Raw genomic sequence first — 23,824 nt, forward strand, 5'->3', positions numbered from 1 at the left:
TATAAACGCTCTTGAGTCCGTTTCCTGGGCCTAGAACCAGTACTTGGTATCATTGTGGGGAAATCTAAAAAACGCTCCCACAGTGGGGATCGAACCCGTGACCTCCCAGTCGCTGGGCGGACACCTTATCCATTACACCACTGCGACCTCTATTTGGTTTGGTTGTCATACAACCTGGTTAGTTTATATATAATTTTGATAACACTGATTATATAATGTTACTTCATTGGAAATTAAATTGCAATTTGACCAATTTTATTGTATTTTCATTTTTTGTCAACATCAATTTTAGGAAAGCTTTTATTTATCAACTTACAGCTTCAATAAGCAAAGAAGCAAACGGCATTTCTTTGTATTTGATTACAAAATATTCAGATAGCAATTTGTAAAAATTATATTTTTTGCTATTTGAAAATTCCTTTGTGATATTGCTTTGGATCTTTGGCATGTTTACTGTGTAACAAGAGCTATGGCATTTTACCACTGTTGTACTTGCCCGTGGTCCACTGTGTTGTACCTAGCTATTGTACAATTTGTCTCCCCTTACTCACTCTTTCAGCTTCTGAGTAATGTTGACCTGCCTGTAAGTGAGATATATCCACCATAGAAACACTGTTTATGGTATATGGAGTGTGCTTCAAGCTATACTGGTGATGCATTAACTAAGGGCTGTACATATATGCAATGTATCGCAAGTAGGCACCGTGTAGACAACACAGCATAAAGGGGCTTATGTACGCATTGTGTGAAAAAACAAAAAACTTCATTATGTAAATCACTACATTTTGCAGCTTTCATTTCAAACCTTTTTGTCAACATATCTATCTGTTGATATATATGTGTATATATTTACAAACATATTGTAACATAACACTTGTATGTGCATTATTGATTGTTTTTCACAAAACTTTGAGCTTGCATGAGCGATATTGTTACTCCAGATGTTAAGTATCATCCATTAACATTTGTTTTCATTGATTGTTTAAGCAGTCTAGTCTACAGTTTGTGAATTATATTTACATATTTAGTTGCATTGGACTACTCTTTTTGTTACATTTTTGAAGTAAAATGGTGTTTCCACTGAAATATAAACAGTCACTTGATATATGACATATTTTCAATAACCTTTAGGAAGATTTCTTTTTCTCTGCATGAACTGGTTTGCATCATATTCAGTGTGGTCAGAAAAGTATTGATTGTTTTCACTTTGAAGTTTGATTGATAGTCAAGTTGTTTTTCACAATAATTTTTTCATTATATTGTTCGGGTGTAAAAGACGCACAAGTGTAAGTTGAATTTTTAATGTGTAAGTTGAATTTTATTGAGAGACGTGTTGTTTCACTCGAGATTTTGTCACAGTTTGACTGCATGTGTTGGATTAGCACTCTTGGATGATCACAGTCACAGGTACGAACTATACTACCTTATATTGTCTGTTTGAAATGGTGTCACACTTTGTTTGCTGACTGAACAAATAGTAAGAAACCACAATTCTCAAATTCATTCATCTTGTTTCTAACCCTGTCTTGAATGTTGTATAAAACAATGTATTCTTTATTAATCCTGCCTTGTAAGCTGTACATTCATATATTGTCAAATTAAAGTCTCTATAACGCTTAAAATCAACGAAAATTTCGTAAAGTATTTCATAAAAATAAAGGTTAAACCTAAACAATCAGTGTTCCTTATAGCAAAAGCCACAATTTCAACGCTAGATGTGGTATGATTACATAGATTTTTGTAGATACAAAATGCTTGTTTTTATTTGTTTGTGACACAATTAATTCCATTTTCATTTCCTGCGAATATATCTGTTCATATGCCATATCATGTTCATGTGTCATATGAATAGATATGGCTGCGGGAAATTAAAATTGAAAAACAACAAGCATTTTGTATCTACAAACATCTATTTTACCAGACCACAACTGGCGTTGAAATTTTGGCAATTGCCATAAGGAACACTGATTTTTAATTGGTGAAGTTTATTTTACGAAATATTGTATGAAATTTTTGTTGATTTTGAGTAGTAATGTTACTTTAAGGGGGATATATTCCATTCCTATTTATTAACTGATATATTAATCTAGCTTGTGTACACAAAACTTGTATCAAAACTTTCTAATCATAATAACTTAAATTTCTGGCATTATGCGAAAATTCTAGCTAATCTACCTCCACGACTATGTCTCCCTTAAACTGCCCTAACACAATAAGACATTAATTTTACAGTTGTTACCAAGTTACTAAATTTGACTTGAAGAACTAATAATTGGTTCTAGAAAAGACTGGAACATGTTGAGTGAAATGTTGTAATGTTTTCAGAGTGATGAATCCATGGAAGACTCTCTGGAAATTTCGAAAGGAATTGGAGACAGTAAAGGATTTGAGAGTGTAGCAGATGAGGTGAAAGATAAGGCTGATGTTAAAGATGAGCAAAATGTTAAAGAGGCTGATGCTGTTGACAATGTGATTATAGAGAGTGTGGTCAAGGCTAATGATGCAATAAATGTAAGTCAGCCAACAATTACAGTAGAAAAAGAAGAATGTGTAAGAGACAATGAAAGTCAAATGAAAGAGATCATCGGAAGTGATGAAATGGTCAAGAAAATTGAAGCTCATGACTTGATAAAACAAGGCGATTCAGAGCAGAGTAAAGCTATGGTAGCTGTTAGTAAATCAGAAAACCTCTTTGAAATAGACAATCCTGTGAAACTGAGAGATGAAGCGAAATTATCCATAAGAAAATACACTGGATGCCGTAGATCTTTAATCGCTGACATGAGAAATTCCAATATTGTTAACCAAATTTATAAAGAAGCTGAAGAAGAAATTGGTCCCTTAAATGCTTTCTTTAAAACAAACAAGGAAGATAAAACCATGCTAGATGCTTCCATTGAAGTTCAAAGAGACATGAACAAAGTTAGTAAGGAAGATGTTAATGAAAACAATCACACAGCCATTCAATTTGAAGTTAATTCTCAGGAAGAGGAGGAAATGAATGTTACTGCAAAAAAGATTGTAGATGATGCTGTCCATAATGCCTTTGCAACTGTCATTTGTGAAGAACCTAATGTAGTTACTGCAGATTCATCTGACATTGAAATGTATGGTAAAGACGCGATTACATTAGGTACGGATCATGTTACAAATGATTGTGTGACAAAAGTGAACGAATTTCAAACCAATGATAACAGGTATAATTGTACGTTCCAACAAAGCATCGTTGACCTATCAAAACGTATTGTCAATGATGCTATTACCAGTGCACTTGAAGTAATAAAACAGGAAGTGGAATGTGAGAATCATGATGACAAAAATCTTGATGATGATGATGATAATGATGATGATGTAACAAAACCACGTGAATGGAGTGAACTCATGAAAACCAAAAATGAAGGTTTATTGGAAATAAGAGAAGAGTGGGGAACAGATAAGATTAATGACAAAATCTCATTCGACAGTATTGGCTGTAATAAACTGGATTTTGTTACACAGAGCATTCAAGGCTGTAGCAAAGAAAATGTAGAGACAACAATTGAAGGCAGTGATTTGATATGTAAGGAAACTGTTGAACCCATTGTGAATGACAGGCAACAAATACTTGCTAAGCAAATAGTAAGTAGTGTTTTAAATAAAGCTGTGGAATGTTTTAAATCTGAAAATGTTGAAGATATAATTATTGTGCCAAAGTTGCACTTGTTGAGATATGTAGAGAACAAGAAGGAACAAGATGCAAAAACGTTAAGTCAGTCTGAAGGTGAAACGTTTCAAAGTACCGATATGGATTTTCTAATTGAAAAAGTATTAGACCCTTTGAAACTTGCATATTTTGAAGTGATTAACCCGCAAACAGGTACAGAGTTGCCTGAAGAACACCATACAAATTATGAAGCTGATATTGACAGTGAGGATAACATTGAAGAATCTTTAAACAGTTATGAGAAGTCCAAAAAATTCACCTTGCAGCCAAGATCACAGGATAGTTGGGAAAAGTTAATGAGGGATTCCACACCAAAAAAATCACAGAAACAATCAGTGATGAAAATGCAGCAGAGGAGAAAGTTTAAAAAATGTTGGGAGATGGAAGACTTCAAGCCAAGACAGTGTGAAGTGATTGAAATGCAGGTTATTCATAACACAGATTGAACATAGACCAATCATTCTGAACAATCATTCTGCCACTTTTAATCTTATTTACGTTTTCCATCAAATTGCCTTGTAATCCACACCTTTACTTTTGGTTACAGATTCAGATTTCAACCTGTTCTGAAACAGGGCAACATTTGTTACTTGCTTTTCAACATGCCATTTAAAGTGTGCCTTATACATTAAAGAGCTGCTCTATACATAAACATGTACGTTTTTTTAATTATTATTGTGCAACATTTTATACATAGTTATTAAACCTACATATGACTATATTAACTTAATATAGAAAGCATAACATTTCTTTGTTTCTCTTTGTATATTGACATTTTTCTTTAAAAAAAAGGGTGCTACTTTTAAGCTCACTTGAGCTTGTGCCTTATTTCCGTCATGCCGTCTTCGGTTGTATATTGTGCAAAAACTTTTCTTTAAAACAATATCGCTCAAACAAATGGGCAGATTTTAACCAAAGTTTTCTTTAAGTGACCCTTATTTATTTATTAATGTAAAAAAAACACTTTTGCTGCATATGTAGCTCAGAACTGAAAATAGATTGTGAAAATGAAAAAACTTAGGGGTTTAATATTTTGTGTGTACAATCTTCTACAAATAGTTTATTAAAATAATGCCCCTGGAATCAAAAACGAAGGATGAGGGATTTAATATTTTATGTGACACTTTGTAAGTTTGTTCGAATCATACTCATAAAATTGCCATGCCCCATGGATCAAATGTTTTAAAAAGACTTGAAATCTTTGCTGAAACAGCAGGCTCTGGGGTTCACTATTTAGTGTGTAACATTGCATAATTTTCATAATATGTCAAGTTTATTTAGAATAATGTAGTTAATAACTTAAAAAATCATCTCTAAACCAAAAATTCACAGAGGTTTGATATTTGGGATGTAAAATAACAAAGTTTGTTAAAATCATTCCCATGGAGTCAAAAGAGCCTTTACCTCTTGTGATTTCTATAGACTTGTATAGCGTTAACTTAAAAAAAAATTCTCTGAAAGCACACTTGTGGGAGGTTAAAAATTGTGTGTGTAAAATGAAGAGTCGTCCTTTACAAAGTTTGTTCAAATCATCGGCCTGGGTCAAAGGTACCATGACCCAGAGGTTGCATGATTTGTGTAGATTTATATTGTAAGTAACTTTAATCTTCTCTGTAACCATATGTCCTAGAGAATTGATATTTATGCCCCCCTTCGAAGAAGAGGGGGTATATTGCTTTGCTCATGTCGGTCTGTCGGTCGGTCGGTTGGTCGGTCCACCAGGTGGTTTCCGGATGATAACTCAAGAACGCTTACGCCTAGGATCATGAAACTTCATAGGAACATTGATCATGACTCGCAGATGACCCCTATTGATTTTGAGGTCACTAGGTCAAAGGTCAAGGTCACGGTGACCCAAAATAGTAAAATGGTTTCTGGATGATAACTCAAGAACGCTTATGCCTAGGATCATGAAACTTGATAGGTAGATTGATCAGGACGCGCAGATGACCCCTATTGATTATCAGGTCACTTGGTCAAAGGTCAAGGTCATGGTGACCCGAAATAGTAAAATGGTTTCCGGATGATAACTCAAGAATGCATATGCCTAGAATCATGAAACTTGATAGGTAGATTGATAATGACTGGCAGATGACCCCTATTGATTTTCAGGTCACTAGGTCAAAGGTAAAGGTCACGGTGACCCAAAATAGTAAAATGGTTTCCGGATGATAACTCAAGAATGCTTATGCCTAGGATCATGAAACTTGATAGGTAGATTGATAATGACTCGCAAATGACCCCTATTGATTTTCAGGTCACTAGATCAAAGGTCAAGGTCACGGTGATCCGAAATAGTAAAATGGTTTCCGGATGATGACTCAATAACGCTTATGCCTAGGAACATGAAACTTGATAGGTAGATTGATCATGACTCGCAGTTGACCCCTATTGATTTTCAGGTCACTATATCAAAGGTCAAGTTCACAGTGACCTGAAATAGTAAAATGGTTTCCGGATGATAACTCAAGAACGCTTGTGGCTACGATCATGAAACTTCATAGGTACATTGATCATGACTCGCAGATGACCCCTATTGATTTTCAGGTCACTAGGTCAAAGGTCAAGGTCATGGTGACCCGAAATAGTAAAATGGTTTCCAGATGATAACTCAAGAACGCTTATGCCTAGGATCATGAAACTGCATAAGTACATTGATCATGACTCGCAGATGACCCCTATTGATTTTGAGGTCACTAGGTCAAAGGTCAAGGTCATGGTGACCCGAAATAGTAACATGGTTTCCGGATGATAACTCAAGAACGCTTATGCCTAGGATCATGAAACTTCATAGGTACATTGATCATGACTCGCAGATGACCCCTATCGATTTTCAGGTCACTAGGTCAAAGGTCAAGGTCACAGTGACAAAAAACATATTCACACAATGGCTGTCACTACAACGTAGAGCCCATATGGGGGGCATGCATGTTTTACAAACAGCCCTTGTTGGTATAGAACACCAGATAGTGGTCTGGTACAATGTTAGTTCAAATGTTGCCATTGGGATTCAAACTGGCCATGCCCCAAGGTCACATGCTTTGTTGAGATTTCTTTAATATATTATTTGAAAAATCATCTCCTCTGAAACGGCAGGGGTATGAGTTGTAATATTTAGTGTAAAAATTGTTAAATTGTTTCTCTTCATAGGCATTGTTCCTGCCTTTGGGTTCATAACTGGTGATTACCCATGTGTTACATGATTATTATAGACATTCATAAATTCTCTGAAACTGTAAGGCATGTGTGAAATTTGGCATGTGACATCATATAGCAGTTCTCTACAAAGTTGTTTCAAATCATACCCTGGAGGTCAAAATATGCCATGCCTAGGTTTGTGATTGCTTAAATTATATCTTTAACAATAAAGCACACAGCTTTCAAATTATAAATTAATGTATGTCCCATCAGATTGTGGTCTTTTACAAATATCATACCAATATTACCCCTGGGTTCCAAATTTTCTCAACCCATTACACAGGCTAGCCATCTAGGACCATATTGGCACTCTTGTTTATTTAAAATGTTCACATGTAATGGTACATGAACTATTTTTCATGAGCATGGTAGTATTGTGTGTTTTTATGCCCCCCGGATCGAAAGATCGGGAGTATATTGTTTTTGGCCTGTCTGTCATTGTATGTGTCTGTGTGTGTGTGTGTCCCAAAACTTTAACCAAAACTTTAACCTTCGTCATAACTTGCAATATTGAACATAGCAACTTGATATTGGCATGCATGTCATGGATCTGCATATTTTGACTGGTGAAAGGTCAAGGTCATCCTTCAAGGTCAAAGGTAAAATAATAATAATTAAAACGGTGCATTAGGGGGCATTGTGTTTCTGACAAACACATCTCTTGTTTCTTATTATATTATTATTATCATCATATTAACAAAATGGATAACTTGCATGATTTTATTTAAAAGTTTAAGCTATATTCAAAGCAATAAAATTACCTCTAATGTTCTCAGGTTTCTTATTCACACGTGTCAACATGATTACATAAAAGCATTTATTAGTCCCCTACCGATTTCACCGGAGGGGACTTATGGTTTTTGCTCCGTCTGTCAGTCAGTCAGTATAATATTTTTTCATGAATCTTGAAACATGGATAGATTGCAATATGGACATTATGCACGTCATTTCATTTCGTTCCTACGTCAAAAATTCTGGTTGCTATGGCAACAAATAGACTAGAAATACTGCTGAAAATGGTGGTTTTCTGGATCCTGCGATAACTTTTAAAGTTCTTATTATTTTTTCATGAAACTTGAAACATGGATAGATGGCAATATGGGCATTATGCACGTCATTTCATTTTGTTCCTACATCAAAAAATTCTGGTTGCTATGGCAACAAATATATATAAAAAATTCTGAAAATGGTGGAATTTCTGACAATGGTGGAGCCGGTAGGGGACTTATATTGCTTTGCAATAGTCTTGTTTATCTTATATCAAGTAAAAAGTATTGAATTCCTATATTCTGTAACATGTAACTTTGTGTCTGTGATTGTTTTCAACATGAAATCTTTGGACTTTACAAGCAGAGCAAATCAAGATGTCAATGTTGCTTGTTCATAGTCATCATAGCTGAACATTTCATGAAGAAGTGCTGCATTATTCAGCAGTGTACAATTTATTGAAATGTATTGGATTATCTTATTTATTTCCAATATTCTGGGACATGTGACATTCCATGCATAGATATTGTCTCATTATATTTTAAGTGTATCATTTGTTGCAATAACCTGTAGTGTAGATACATTGCAATTCTGTGTTTAGTGTAACTCCTGTGCACAAAAAGGATTTATCTGTAATGCCACATACTGCAACATTATGTTAATGTTTAATTTATTGCATTTATCTCATCTGTCCAATTAATTGCAATATTCTGTGAAGTGCATAGTTTATTATGCCCCCTTAAGAAAACACGGGGTATATTGCTTTGAACCTGGCTGTTGGTCAGTCAGTATGTCAGTCATGAGACCATATGTTTCCAAGCGATAGCTAGAGGATATCTCGAGAAAGCTTGGTTTACATCTGCAGAAGTATTGTTATTTGAGAGGAAAGGAAGATGCCTATGTAGGTCAACATGTATTATAAGGTCAAGGTCACAGCGGCTGAAAACAGTCAATTTGTTTCTGTAAAAAAAAAAGAGAATACTTTGACCTATGATCATTCAGATTGGTATGTATTTTGGTCATGAGGTCAAAGATCAAGGTCACAGTTATTAACAGGCCATTGGTTTTGACTCTTTATTTTGACCTACTGTCTTGGAATTTGGTAAAGTGCTTACATTTGATGAAAAGAAGCCTACTGTTGTTTTGATTCAGGTGAAAGGTCAAGGTCACAGGCTTGTATTCTGAAATTGGTTTCCACTTGATATCTAGATGACGCCTTGGCCTACCTATATTGATATATGATGCTGGTTGCTTTGGAGGAAAGAAAGATGCGTATCGATTGTGTGGTCCAATTTTCAAAGATCAAGGTCAAATGTGCGCGTAACATGAACATCGCTTTCACACAATATTTTGAGAATTATTAGGATCATGACATTCAAATCAAAAGATAAAAGGTAGTAGAGACAATTTTGCTGCTTGTCATTAACTCTTTCAGTGCTGGAACCGAATTTCGAAGGCCTTCGCAAACAGTTTGGATCCAGATGAGACCCCACAGAACGTGGCGTCTCATCAGGATCCAAAATGTTTGCTATTCTGATAGTATTCTTTGATAAAAAATCGAAGAAAATGCTAATTTTAGAAATTCAGCAAACAACATTTTAGCACTAAGCAGACAACAAATTTCCCAGCATGCAAAGGGTTAAAAGGGGGGGGGGGCCTTTATGTTTTACAATCATCTCTTATTGCAATTATGTATCGATGGATAATTTGTAACTTTGTGTAAAGTGTATTGTTCATTACATTATACAATGTCATAATGTGCCTTATTTAATTGCTATATTCTTTGACACAGATTATTTATTTCTTTGATCTTTAAAATCTGTAGTGCTTTATAGTAATAATATATCAAGTGCTTCTGTTATGTCATTATTCATATAATTGCTGTATTATATATTTATCATATAATTGCTATACTCTTCAAAAAATATCAGTTTGGTAAGGAGTTCAGAACATTAATGTAGTTTGGTACATATATTTGGAGTATAAAACATAAACATATGAAATGTATAAAATGCTGTCATCTCTAATGCTTTGTTCCTGTGTCTCTTGATGTATGAGGTATAATATACTTACAGTGTTATAGTTCTTCATGGATGAACAGGGCTTTTGCAGTTATCAAAATCTGTAATAGATTTATTAAAAATTCCAGTGCTATGTTTTCCAGTATATTATGTACCTGAATACAATAAACATGTACATTTTGCAAAGGTGCAATATGTAAGAACTATCTTAATTGTTGTTCTAAACTGAACAGTGAAACACGAAGAGTATTAACCCTTTTAGCGGCCTTTGCAAACAGTTTGGATCTTGATCAGACGCCACAAAACGTGGAGTCTGATCAGGATCCAAACTGTTTGCTATTCTGATAGCTGTCTTTAAAAAAAGTGAAGAAAATGATGATTTTAGAAATTCAGCATACACTAATTTAGCAGACGACAAAGATCCCAGCATGCAATATGATGCATATTACTCTGTTGTTGTACAAAATTATATTGCACTGTAGTTTTGCAGAAGATTAATCAACAGTAATAAAGGCATTAGCAAATTGCTTCAGCCGTAATATTCATACTTTTTGCATGTTATCCCAGCAGTAAGTGTCGGAAAATAATTGTTGTTTAAAGCTGAAGATGTTATGTAGATTGCTTTCCCAGGAATCTGTTGTTTCATCGTGAACTTAATAGTGTTGCTTAATATGAACAGCGCATAACATAATTACATAATTTAAAGCCTACATTCTTTGGTATTTTAAGTTTGTTTAAAGTCTTCTTTATATCACAAAAGATAAATATCTAACAATCTGAAGATTACTTCAACTTTAAAAAGATGAGAGAATGTCTGATTTCAAAATTAAGAACAGATTGTCTGAGAAAAAACAACAAACAAAATGTTCATCTACAAGGCTCACCTAGTTACAGCACAAATGGAGCACAAACAGCATAAAGACAACAACAAAAAAGCCAGAAATAAACCAAGATAACCTAAATACTAATCAAAAGTGATGATTTGGAATTTTGTTGCAAGATAGTGATTTTATACTTTTCTCTTGCAAGTTGGCTGTATGACAAGTTCACCTGTGCTCAGTGGGTTATCATTAAGGTTGTTTTTTCTTTATGTATAGATAAGGACTTCTGAATGTTTTAGCAGGTTTCATTCACAGTATCCACTTGATAGAGCCAATTGAATTGTTTCCAGTCAGGTAACAAGCCCTGCCTCTTTGCAGCAAAGAAAACATGCCCTGTGGTGGGAAAAATGTGGCACACACTCACATCAGCACCCGATTGTATAAACAGTTAAACCGGCGGTTAACGACATACCGGTGGTTAAAAGTCGGTAACATGTTGGTTACTGGTCGGTAAGCGTTTGTATAAAAATTGGTTAGTTATACTGATCGGTTAAAACCCAGTTAAAACATACCCTGCTTCTCAAGGTGGGTAAGTACAAGTAACCGAGAGGTAACTTACACAAAATGGCCGCGGCGCGCGACATTATAAAAGCTAATCATTGACGACCTTCACAATTTCGACGAGAAAACAACAAATTGCAGCGACTGACACTTTATTTGACTTAATTTACAGGGCAATACGATTTCCGACTTCAGACGACGAATTTAAGGACGCACAGAACGTGTTTCTTATATTCTCTTATGGGTATGCCGTGTGTGATCCGATGCATCAATGGCGCCCATGTTAAAATCATTTCTCCGAGAACAGGGAACAACAAAAGTACAAACAAAAAACAAAACACGTTCAAACTAGTATCTTACCTCTAATAATCCTTTAAAATCCATAAATATTCCATATAATTCAATAATTGACAAGTTTGCATCTAGGGTCTTTGATAATTATTTTAGCAACTGTAAAATAAACTTTCTTCTTCGTCACACGCTACGTCATGTACTCTATGTATATTACTGCTGTTAAAATGAACCGGAGCAGTTTATCAAATGTGTCATGTTCTGAGAAAAATGGGCATGATGCATGTATTTAAAGTGTCGTCCCATATTAGCCTGTGCAGTCTGCACAGGCTAATCAGGGCAACACTTTCCGCTGTTATGACATTTTTTGTTAAAATGAAGTCCCTTCTTAGCAAAAATCAATTTTTGGCGTAAAGTGTCGTCCCTGATTAGCCTGTACGAATTTAACAAGCTAACCTGGGACGACACTTTACGCACATGCATTATGCCCAGTTTTCTCAGAACACGACACAAATAATAGCTGTCGGTGAACTCGGTTGCATTTGCAGATTTCTGCATACAAAGATATATTTAAACTTGAACAATGTTTTATTTGTCTATGGTAAATTCCCTTATTGTACAAGAAAGTAAGTAAGTTTATTGCAAACATAAGCCAAATTAGAAGAATAGTCTAGCATGTTACGACGACCATGTATAATTTTTATGTTACATCTAGAACAACTAGAAGAATAGACGTCTTTGAAAGCACTCTCTTGCAGTTTGGAAGCAGCAGGGATTCCGCTAAGATGCCAATTCCGACATCATTATCAATTTGTCCCTGGTCATTTTGATGAACTCATAGTTAAAATTTACACTTTATTTTATTGTGAATTCATTTGTAAATGAATTTGATAAAAAAAATACATGTCGCTGTTTATAAGCGTGACACTTCGCGCGAAAATTACGTCATTAGAAAATGAATTGTGGGAATGTTTTAGTTAAAGTTACCGGTGGTTAAATTCCACTATGCGCGGTAAGGTTACTTTGCGGTATATCATGTTTATACAATCGAGTTACCTTGAAGGTTACCATACCTGAATAACCGCAAACTTACCAAGGTTTGAATGTAACCGAGCGGTAACTTTAACCAGCGTTTATACAATCGGGTGCAGGATGACTTAAGATCACAGATAATGTGCTTCTTTAACCCATTTATGCCTAGTGGACTCTCCCATCCTTCTAAATTGGATCAATTAATTTCCAAAATTAGGGATGTCTAGTATATTTATTTCTATATTTAGAATATTTCTTACAGAAATCCTTTAAGCAAACAGCGCAGACCCAGATGAGACGCCACATCATGTGGCGTCTCATCAGGGTCTACGCTGTTTACCAAGGCTTTTATTCGAGTTGCTAGGCATAAATGGGTTAATTCTGTTATTAAACAGCATGAAATAATGGTTAAGTAGTTTTTTAGTTGAGAAAAGCTTTTGTTGAAAAAAAAATGCAAAATGGCCATCCTATAGGAAAACCAGGCTAAATGCATGTGAATAAAGTATCGTTCCAGATTAGGCAGTGTAGTTTGCACAGGCTTATCAGCTATGACACTTTCCGCCTTTATGGAAGAGTTTTGTTTTTAAAAAGAAACTCTTTAATTAATGAAAATCTGGTTTAGGCCTAAAGTTGTGATCCAGATAAGTCTGTGCAGTTGTGTTGTCCCTGATAAGCCTGTGCAGACTGCTTTGACTAAACTGGTTTGACACTACACATATGCATTAAGCCTGAGCTCAGCCCAAATCATCATGTTTAATATCAGTTTCTTTGACACATACAGCTGAAATGTTATGCAAGTGATAAGATATTTATTTAAGGCCCATGGGACAGTTGTGTTAATTTTTGATGTGATGTTTTACTCCAGTTTACTTTAGATTTGTTTTTCTGTCTGTTTCTATAATATAGGTATTATTATCCGTCGCCATAGGTGGAGGGATATTGTTTTGGCGTTGTCCGTCCATCCGTCCGTCTTTCCGTCCATCCGTCTTTCCGTCCTTCCGTCTTTCCGTCCGTCCGTTCGTCCGGCACTTTTGTGTCCTGAGCCATATCTTGGAAGTGCTTTGGCAGATTTCATTGAAACTTGGTATGAGTATATATATATATGGATAAGAGGATGATGCACGCCAAATGGCATTGTACACCATCTGTTAATAACGGAGTTATGGCCCTTTGTATCTTGAAAAAATGCTTTTTTGTGTCCGGAGCCATATCTTGGAAATGCTTTGGTGGATTTAATTGAAACCTGGTATGAGTATATATATATGGATAAGAGGATGATGCACTCCAAATGGCATTGTACACCATTGGATAATAACAGAGTTATGGCCCTTTGTATCTTGAAAAAAAAAAGAAGATTGTGTGTCTGGAGCCATACCTTGGAAGTGCTGTGACGGATTTTATTGAAACTTGGTATGAGTATATATATGGATAAGAGGATGATGCACGTTGGCCTTGTCCATCAGTCCAGAAAACTTTTTTGTCCAGAAGTATATTGGCGGGGGATATCAATTCAACGAATTTGCTTGTTACATTTTTATTTGATGTAATATGGTAAAATGAATTAACATGAACTTATAAACTTATTTTCTTGCCAGCTTGCTAGAAAATATGTTATGATTTATTCTCTTGATTTCTGTCATTGCCAGCTGTTGTATACAGACTATGCATGATAAATTATCTCACCAAGCATGTGCCATGTAAACTTAGCCAAAGTGAATAGACAGTTTAGTTTGTAATATAATAGAGCTTTGATTGCAAGAAGTTGCTTTGTGTTGACTCTTTGTTTCATAGAAAAAAAGAGTATAAATGAAAACTTTATTTCATTATTGATTTTATTTGTGTGTTTTTTCATGAAAACATCACAGCAAACATCACTGCAAACACCATTAACCCATTTATGCCTAGTGGACTCTCCCATCCTTCTAAATTGGATCAAATTATTTCCAAAATGAGGGATGTATAGTATATTTATCTATATTTAGAATATTTCTTACAAAAATTCCTTTAAGTAAACAGCGCAGACCCAGATGAGACGCTGCATTATGCCGCGTCTAATCTGGGTCAACGCTGTTTGACAAGGCCTTTTTTCTAGATGCCAGGCATAAATGGGTTAAGATATTGTTTCTAAGGTAATAGACTGCTGGGGTCAAATATTGATGAGTTTGTAGTTTTAAAGATTTCCATTGTATTAGCTGATATAAGTAAGTACATGTAGATGTATGAGTGTGATTTACACTGAATAGTTGTTTTTGTCATACTCGATGTCCGCCCTGCCATTTGGTACTTCAATTCTAGACAAGTTGTCTTTCTGGAAACCTATTTTGTTACAATTAAGCAAACGCTGTGTGTGTATGTTTTTAATAACAGAATATGCATGTCTCATGTACTTATGATATCCTTATTTCTAGCTTTGAGCCAAGTTTGAACCCTTAATGAGACTGTTGCCAAACATAATCTGCGGGTGTTGTATAAAAATGTTAAGTACTAATTAACATCCATTCCAACAGGTAGCAATACATTTACCAGACACTTATATGTGTGTAACCTTTGAATCTTGTTTGGATAGCAATTGTTTTGCCATGTTTTACAAGAAGTAAGTTATGCCTGGTCTGTGTACGAGCATGTCTTTGTGGCATGTGCACGATCTGCAAGGAATAGCTGGCATCCCATCGGAGTTGGCATCCAATGACCTGAACCAGCCTGCAGTTTTGTGGAAATTGTTCTCCCATAACTCCATATCATTAAGTTAATCCAAACAGAATGTTAAGGTGTCTTGTTTTAAAAGCTGCCAATCAAGGGTAGAGTGTGAGACTACCATATCACATCATCGGTTCAAAGAGGTACTATGTGCCTTCTTATTTCCATGTCACATGGTACCTTTTTGCACCCATGTGGTGATATCATGTTTAAAATGCATGTGCAGCTGCAGCAATATATGCTTAAACCACGAAACGCTGGTCTCTTTTCCATAAAAATGGAAAGTTATACCTTACTGATAATATCAAAGTGGATTGTCACTCTAAAAAATTTGTATTCAAATAACAATATGATATTGGTCCACTAATTGATTAGATAACAGTGCCATCGTATCACAGCATGTCCCTTCTCCATTCTGCATGTATAGACACAACACATTCTCCATGTCATGACACAAAATGGTTTCCACGTTGTACACACTACTCATTTTCCGCGTTACTTTCTCTGCGTCCAGACACAACACTTTCTCCGCCACTTTCTCGACATGTGCCCAAAGTCCTGACATGAAATGTTCACCATGTTTTGACACATATTATAATAAAGACTTCGAGAACCAAGTACCAACATTTCTTGGTGCAATATAGCCATAAAATGGTGTAACATTTGATGAAGGAAAACATTTGTAATAAGATGTTAAAACACAGTCATGATGGGAATTAATAAAATGAGTTGAATGAGATATGCAATAGAGTTAAAACTGTCAACATAAGGTGCAACAAAAAAAGTAGCATTTAGTTTGTTAGGTTTTGCATACATGCCAGAATTTTTCAGGTCCAAATCGGGACTTTCCTTAAAAATTGTGGGGACATTTGACTAAAAAGCGGGACACCTAAAACGATCAATCATTTCACCTTTTCTTTAGTCAGGGTAATCAGTATATTACTTACAAAAACTCTTAATTTCTGCCCAATATTGATGATTAATGTGTGTTCAGAATTTCGTGAACGCATACGTTCTCCATTTTCCAGAAGTAAACACACTCCATGAACTGAAATGTGGGGTGTCCCCATTTGCCTCGATTTGACATCCAATTGGTGCAGGGATATCCCCTTGAACCAATGTAAATCGTGTGACATGATGTGAGCGTATCGAGCACTATTCTTTTTCCACCAATCGTAAATTAACTCTAAATTTAGATTGATGCAATATGTACAAACTATTTTCTGAAAATCCGTCGAAAACGAAAGGTAATTTGTGAGAAACATCAATGTGTATTGGACAGCATTCAATTTGTTTGATGTACAAAATCGGTGTTTTGACAGGTTTTATATCTTTGGGTTGTATAATACACAGGATAATATTATTGTTGTACTTGAATGGGCCATGAAATACAAACGCAGGCGGCGTTTATTTCTGTACGATAATATTTGGATAGCAATTAGCGACTCCTATCATAAAAACACAATGGTGTGAATGCTGATTAAATCTAAACATTGAATGTAAAAGACTCATTATTGACGTAGAGTTGATTTTACAAAACAATTGTTTTGTAAAGTGTTTCAAACAAAGACAAAAACAAACACATTTTCAACATTTATTTCATTATAATACAACTATCGATAGCAATAAGCGACCTCTATCTTGAAGACCACCATGGTGTGAATGCCTGATAAAATCAATAATTAGCAGATAAATCGCTGATAAGGTGTCATAAACAACACTGGTACACACGAGAAGTAGAATCGGATTGTTAATTGGGGGCAATAAAGGAATTAGGGGTGGTAAGTGTTAGCGAAACAGAGCTTGAATAGCGAATTTTATTGGGAACCTATAGACCTTACATCGTTTTTTACGAATGTCGGGACAAATCGTCTCATATCGGGATGCCGGGACAAAGGGCCTTATAGCAGGACTGTCCTGCCGAGATCGGGACGTCTGGCATGTATGGGTTTTGGCTTGGGTCAATTTGAAGACAATTTAAGGCTATTGAAACCTACTGTTTTTGATTTGACTGTATCATTACCATTTTATAGATCAATAATGTAAGGCCATTTAAGTACTTAGTTAATATTTTGTTCAAATTGGTCCTTTTCTGTCTAAGCAGTATGACATTTGTCATTACCATTACACTGGTGAGTGCATTGGCCCTCTTGTTTGCCATTCTATGGAAAGCGAAATGCACATTTATTCCTTAAACCACAGTTTAACAGTTAACTATATAGTTAAGAGACTTTGAACCCGGGTTCAAAGTGCCGTTTGCACATTAATTCCTTAAACCCGGGTTCAAGCCTTTGAACCGCCGTTCAAAGTGTTCTAAAAATAGATACAAATCTGTTATCTGAGACAACCAATCAGCAGAGCTTAAACCACAATTAGAAGGTAAATGCCGCGACTTCATTGGTCATCTCTTAACTATAGGGTTAAGACACTTTGAACTACGGTTCAAAGTCTTAAACTGCGATTAAGAGGCGCGGAATGCACATTAATTATTTAACAGTTAATTATATAGTTAAGAAACTTTGAACCCCAGTTCAAAGTGCCATTTGCACATTAATTCCGTATTGGCCCTCTCTTAACTATAGGGTTCAAAGTCTTAAACTGTGGTTCAAAGTCTTAAACTGCGGTTTAAAGTCTTAAACTGGGATTAAGACGCGCGGAATGCACATTCGTTATTTAACAGTTAACTATAGGGTTTAGATACTTTGAACCCGAATTCAAAGTGCTGTTTGCACATTTATTCCTTAAACCCTAGTTCAAGAGTTTGAACCGCGGTTCAAAGTGTGTCTAAAAATAGATATCTACATAATTCAGAGACAACCAATCAGCGGAGCATAAACCACAATTAGAAGGCAAATGTCACGATTTCATTGGTCGTTTCTTAAATATAGAGTTAAGAGACTTTGAACCGCAGTTCAAAGTCTTGAACCCGGGTTTAAGGAATTAATGTGCAAACGGCACTTTGAACCCGGGTTCAGATTCTCTTTACTATATCGTTAACTGTTAAACCGTGGTTTAAGGAATTAATGTGCATTTCGCTAGCCATACCGTTTAGCAAAAGAAACTATCATTCTCTTAAAATTACATGTATTTAAGTGGAGTTCGATATTGAGATATTGCGTGCAGCGTTGCATTAATTGCATGAGAGTGAAACATATTGGGTGCAATGCTCAAAAGCTACTGAAGAGATTGAATGGTTACAACTAGATTTATACTTGATTTATTGATGCAGGTTGGAAATTGTTCACAAGGGAAGGATGACTAATATTGAGCTGCAATGCTTGTTAGTGTGTTATATACTGTGAGAAGTTGCACTACTTGGCAAATGGAACATCCTTAATCCATCATAACATGTCTTCTGTGGCTGTTAGTGTTCAGAAGATAATACATGATGGAATAACTTTAAGCCCTGAAAGTTAAGTGTTAAAGCGGTTAAAAAATAAAGTTTACCACACAAATCATGTTCACCTTGCCCAGATGAATTTTCTTTAAAGTAGCAATAGGCCCAAGGTATGGCATCACCCTTTTAACCCAGTGTTTTCTTATAATTTTATGAAGTATCTTATTATGAAGTATCTTAAAGTTTATCGAATAGTGTTTCTTACTGTTGTATTGAATCATTAGAATTTTATATAAAATCATTGGTTATTGCAATTATTAAGACAGGTAGTTGTTTTGGTTGCTTTTATTAACCTATCTTGCCCTAGGTTGAATTTTGTTTCCTGGGCTTATGAGCATTACACTGTCTTTTTACACTTGCTGCAAAGCAAAATAAATTGGCAAGCGATTTTCTACAGATTATTACCATGAAAAAGCTATTAATTTGGGGATCAATGCAGTTTGCATGCCATGTTTATGGCCTATAGTCTAAATACATCATGGATGACCTTGATCATTCAAGGTCGGAATGGCATACTGATATTTACTGCTGAAGCCATCTTTTGGCAGAGCTTTTAGTGATTTTGTATGAGCTTCAGATGAACTGACTCAGACACTTAAATGACCATAAGTGCATATAAGCCCTCATTATATACCAATAAATGACTTCACATAACTCATGCAATACAAGCTACTGCTGGAGCACTACAGTGATGTACTATTCAGGATGTATCCATGCTGCATCTTGATGTAATGAGGCTGTTAGGGATTTTCCTTGCAGTCTGTCCCTCCTTCTGTCTGCTACCAACACTTCTTGTACAACTCTGTCATACTTATGGTGTGATTGTCCTTGCTGTCTGTCCCTCCTTCTGTCTGCTACCAACACTTCTTGTACAACTCTGTCATACTTATGGTGTGATTGCCCATGCTGTCTGTCCCTCCTTCTGTCTGCTACCAACACTTCTTGTACAACTCTGTCATACTTATGGTGTGATTGTTCTTGCAGTCTGTCCCTCCTTCTGTCTGCTACCAACACTTCTTGTACAACTCTGTCATACTTATGGTGTGATTGTCCTTGCTGTCTGTCCCTCCTTCTGTCTGCTACCAACACTTCTTGTACAACTCTGTCATACTTATGGTGTGATTGTCCTTGCAGTCTGTCCCTCCTTCTGTCTGCTACCAACACTTCTTGTACAACTCTGTCATACTTATGGTGTGATTGTCCTTGCTGTCTGTCCCTCCTTCTGTCTGCTACCAACACTTCTTGTACAACTCTGTCATACTTATGGTGTGATTGTCCTTGCTGTCTGTCCCTCCTTCTGTCTGCTACCAACACTTCTTGTACAACTCTGTCATACTTATGGTGTGATTGTCCTTGCTGTCTGTCCCTCCTTCTGTCTGCTACCAACACTTCTTGTACAACTCTGTCATACTTATGGTGTGATTGCCCATGCTGTCTGTCCCTCCTTCTGTCTGCTACCAACACTTCTTGTACAACTCTGTCATACTTATGGTGTGATTGTTCTTGCAGTCTGTCCCTCCTTCTGTCTGCTACCAACACTTCTTGTACAACTCTGTCATACTTATGGTGTGATTGTCCTTGCTGTCTGTCCCTCCTTCTGTCTGCTACCAACACTTCTTGTACAACTCTGTCATACTTATGGTGTGATTGTCCTTGCAGTCTGTCCCTCCTTCTGTCTGCTACCAACACTTCTTGTACAACTCTGTCATACTTATGGTGTGATTGTCCTTGCTGTCTGTCCCTCCTTCTGTCTGCTACCAACACTTCTTGTACAACTCTGTCATACTTATGGTGTGATTGTTCTTGCAGTCTGTCCCTCCTTCTGTCTGCTACCAACACTTCTTGTACAACTCTGTCATACTTATGGTGTGATTGTCCTTGCTGTCTGTCCCTCCTTCTGTCTGCTACCAACACTTCTTGTACAACTCTGTCATACTTATGGTGTGATTGCCCATGCTGTCTGTCCCTCCTTCTGTCTGCTACCAACACTTCTTGTACAACTCTGTCATACTTATGGTGTGATTGTTCTTGCAGTCTGTCCCTCCTTCTGTCTGCTACCAACACTTCTTGTACAACTCTGTCATACTTATGGTGTGATTGTCCTTGCTGTCTGTCCCTCCTTCTGTCTGCTACCAACACTTCTTGTACAACTCTGTCATACTTATGGTGTGATTGTTCTTGCAGTCTGTCCCTCCTTCTGTCTGCTACCAACACTTCTTGCACAACTCTGTCATACTTATGGTGTGATTGTCCTTGCCGTCTGTCCCTCCTTCTGTCTGCTACCAACACTGCTTGTACAACTCTGTCATACTTGTGGTTGTTGCTTATCAACTATAATATACTCAACTTTTACTTTGAGATTGACTTTGTCCTGGAAATGGGCTTTCCTTGCTGTCTGTCCCTCCTTCTGTCTGCTACCTTGAACACTGCATGTACAACTCTGTCATACTTATGGTGTGATTGTCCTTGCCATCTGTCCCTCCTTCTGTCTGCTACAAACCCTGCTTGTTGTCCCCTACTGGTTTCACCGGAGGGGACTTATGGTTTGCGCTCCGTCTGTCTGTCTGTCCATCCGTCCGTCACACTTTTCTGGATCCTGCCATAACTTTGAAAGTTCTTAATATTTTTTCATGAAACTTGGAACATGGATAGATGGCAATATGGACATTATGCACGTCATTTTATTTTGTTCCTACGTCAAAAATTCTGGTTCCTATGGCAACAAATAGACTCGAAATACTGCTGAAAATGGTGGTTTTCTGGATCCTGCGATAACTTTAAAAGTTCTTAATATTTTTTCATGAAACTTGGAACATGGATAGATGGCAATATGGACATTATGCGCATCATTTCATTTTGTTCCTACATCAAAAATTCTGGTTGCTATGGCAACCAAAAATAAATAAATAAATTTAATGAAAATGGTGGAATTTCTGACAATGGTGGAGCCGGTAGGGGACCATATTGCTTGACAATAGCCTTGTACAACTCTGTCATACTTGTGGTTGTTGCTTATCAACTATCATATAACTCAACTTTTACTTTGAGATTGACTTTGTCCTGGAAATGGGCTTTCCAGTTAATTTAATTGGCAGATGTGTTTGACAAACAAAGATTGGTGTTTAAATGTCAAAACATGGCAAATATTTAGTAATGTAGTCTCAGCATATGTATTTTCCAATTGCGCTCACAAACTGGGTTCAATCGCCAAAAGGTTTGTGTTACTTTTTATGATTATATTTCAATAACTTTGTCTATCTTTAAACATCAAAAACCAAACAGTGGTTGTATATTTTAAACTTTGCCATACTGACTACTATCTTAATTTTTTTTTTCCTATGCCTGTAATTATTTACAAAAAAACATGTTGGCATAAGTTATATCGTAAATCATCTGTGATGAAGAAGCTTTAAAGGTTCATGAAATGCTGAAGTCTAGTGTTTTGGTACCCAAGCATTTCATTGTTTCGCCTTGTCAGAGATAATTATACCATTACCATTGGTATTGGATCATCTTGATTCATTTAATTTGCTCCAGACCTTGGGAAGTAGAAACTCAATTAACAAGATAAGGCATTGCTTTTTAGTCAATATGTCTAGAATGCAATTATATTTTTTTTTATAAAGAACAAACAAGAAAATTAACTTGAAGAGCATTTGTTGCATTTTTAACCATTAGGATAATTAGGCCTTCAGAAAGTTATCTGCTTTCATTGATCAACAGATGTTATCCAACAGCTTGCATTAACAACAGATTTGTCCACCAGAAATTGATGGGACAACATTCATATGGTTCAAATGAAAAGGGAATAATTATGAATCTTGAGGCAAAGCAGAACTTTTTCTCACAGACAGTCATGTATGTGGCATCCATGGAAACACATTAAAGTAATTAGATACCAAATATTGAAGTTCCCAACAGGAGTTATTGGAAAATACCTGAAAAATAGAGTCGATTGGATCCCATGTAACTGAGACAAACTCCAGTTTTACCGATACAGGTGTGCCAGGGGTAAAAAACATGTTCCAGAGATCAGCTCCCTGGTGTGATTTTAACTTTCCACACTTTGATGTTTTTGTGTTATTTTGCCCTGTTCAAGTTGATTTTGTAAACAGTTCTGGATTATAGAGGATACTATTGAGAAGAAAGTTACTGTGGAAAATAAATATACAAGATTCTTAAGTGTTGCAATTTGATTTTCACCCTTGTGTTTTTTCTTTGTGTGCAAATTTAGAGATAAATGGATAATGAGGTTATTTTGTGAGATATTGGATTTAGGTACAAGGTAAAGGTGATATTGAATAAAAGTGGATTAAATTTAATCACAGGAAGTGTTTATTTATTTTGGATGAAAGAATGCTGAGTGTCATGTCAATATGGAGTGCTTCAGGCACCGGGGTTGATGGATTTGTATAAATATGCAAATCAGATGGTATTGACAAGCTGTTGCTCCAAACTGTCTTTGAAAACAAGTGTGCGATTATTTTAAAATATAACACACCTATATCTCAGAATATAGGATACAAAATGACAATTATTGATTTAAAGATACTTTTGCATTTTATATCATTAAGTAGAAAAGATCATTTGTGATCATGTTTCCTTTGATATTCCACCCAAAATTTGCATTTCTTGTTTTGTAGATAATATGTCATGTTTTGACAGTAATGATTTTCACAGGCTGTTCAAGCAGAGATACTGAAGAAGACAGCCAAAAACTTAACTAAACAAAACAAACAAAATAGCAGAGAATCTTTGATAAATTGAAACAAAAACAACACAGATTTAGAATAAATATTGCAACATGCATAGTGTTGGTTATTGCTTAATTTCTTTTTACTGTTTAAACTTTTTTTGTTGGTGTTCACCATTTTCTAACAAAGAAAATAAATCGTCAAATGTTTTCTTCAGACTTAGTGACCATTTCTTGATAGGTACTAAAATAGAATAGCATACCATAGGTGTGGACAACAAAGAGGTCTGATAATCTTACCTGTTTTGATAAATTTCAAAGTTTTGCATTAAATTTAGTAATGGACCAATAGCCTTTTCAGGCAATTGAATAATGTTATCTTGTATTGGTTCTAGCTTAAATTCATAATATTGAGAAAGTATT

At 35.8% G+C, this 23,824-nt stretch overlaps 1 protein-coding gene across 2 annotated transcripts in view; it reads left to right on the forward strand.

Moving 5' to 3' along the window:
• LOC127876680 (death-associated protein kinase 1-like) overlaps positions 1-23,824 on the forward strand; it is a 137,377-nt gene that overhangs the window by 65,037 nt on the left and 48,516 nt on the right. The gene's annotated exons all lie outside the window — the stretch shown is intronic.

Source organism: Dreissena polymorpha, chromosome 4 (assembly GCF_020536995.1).
Source record: "Dreissena polymorpha isolate Duluth1 chromosome 4, UMN_Dpol_1.0, whole genome shotgun sequence".
NCBI classification, from domain to species: domain Eukaryota; kingdom Metazoa; phylum Mollusca; class Bivalvia; order Myida; family Dreissenidae; genus Dreissena; species Dreissena polymorpha.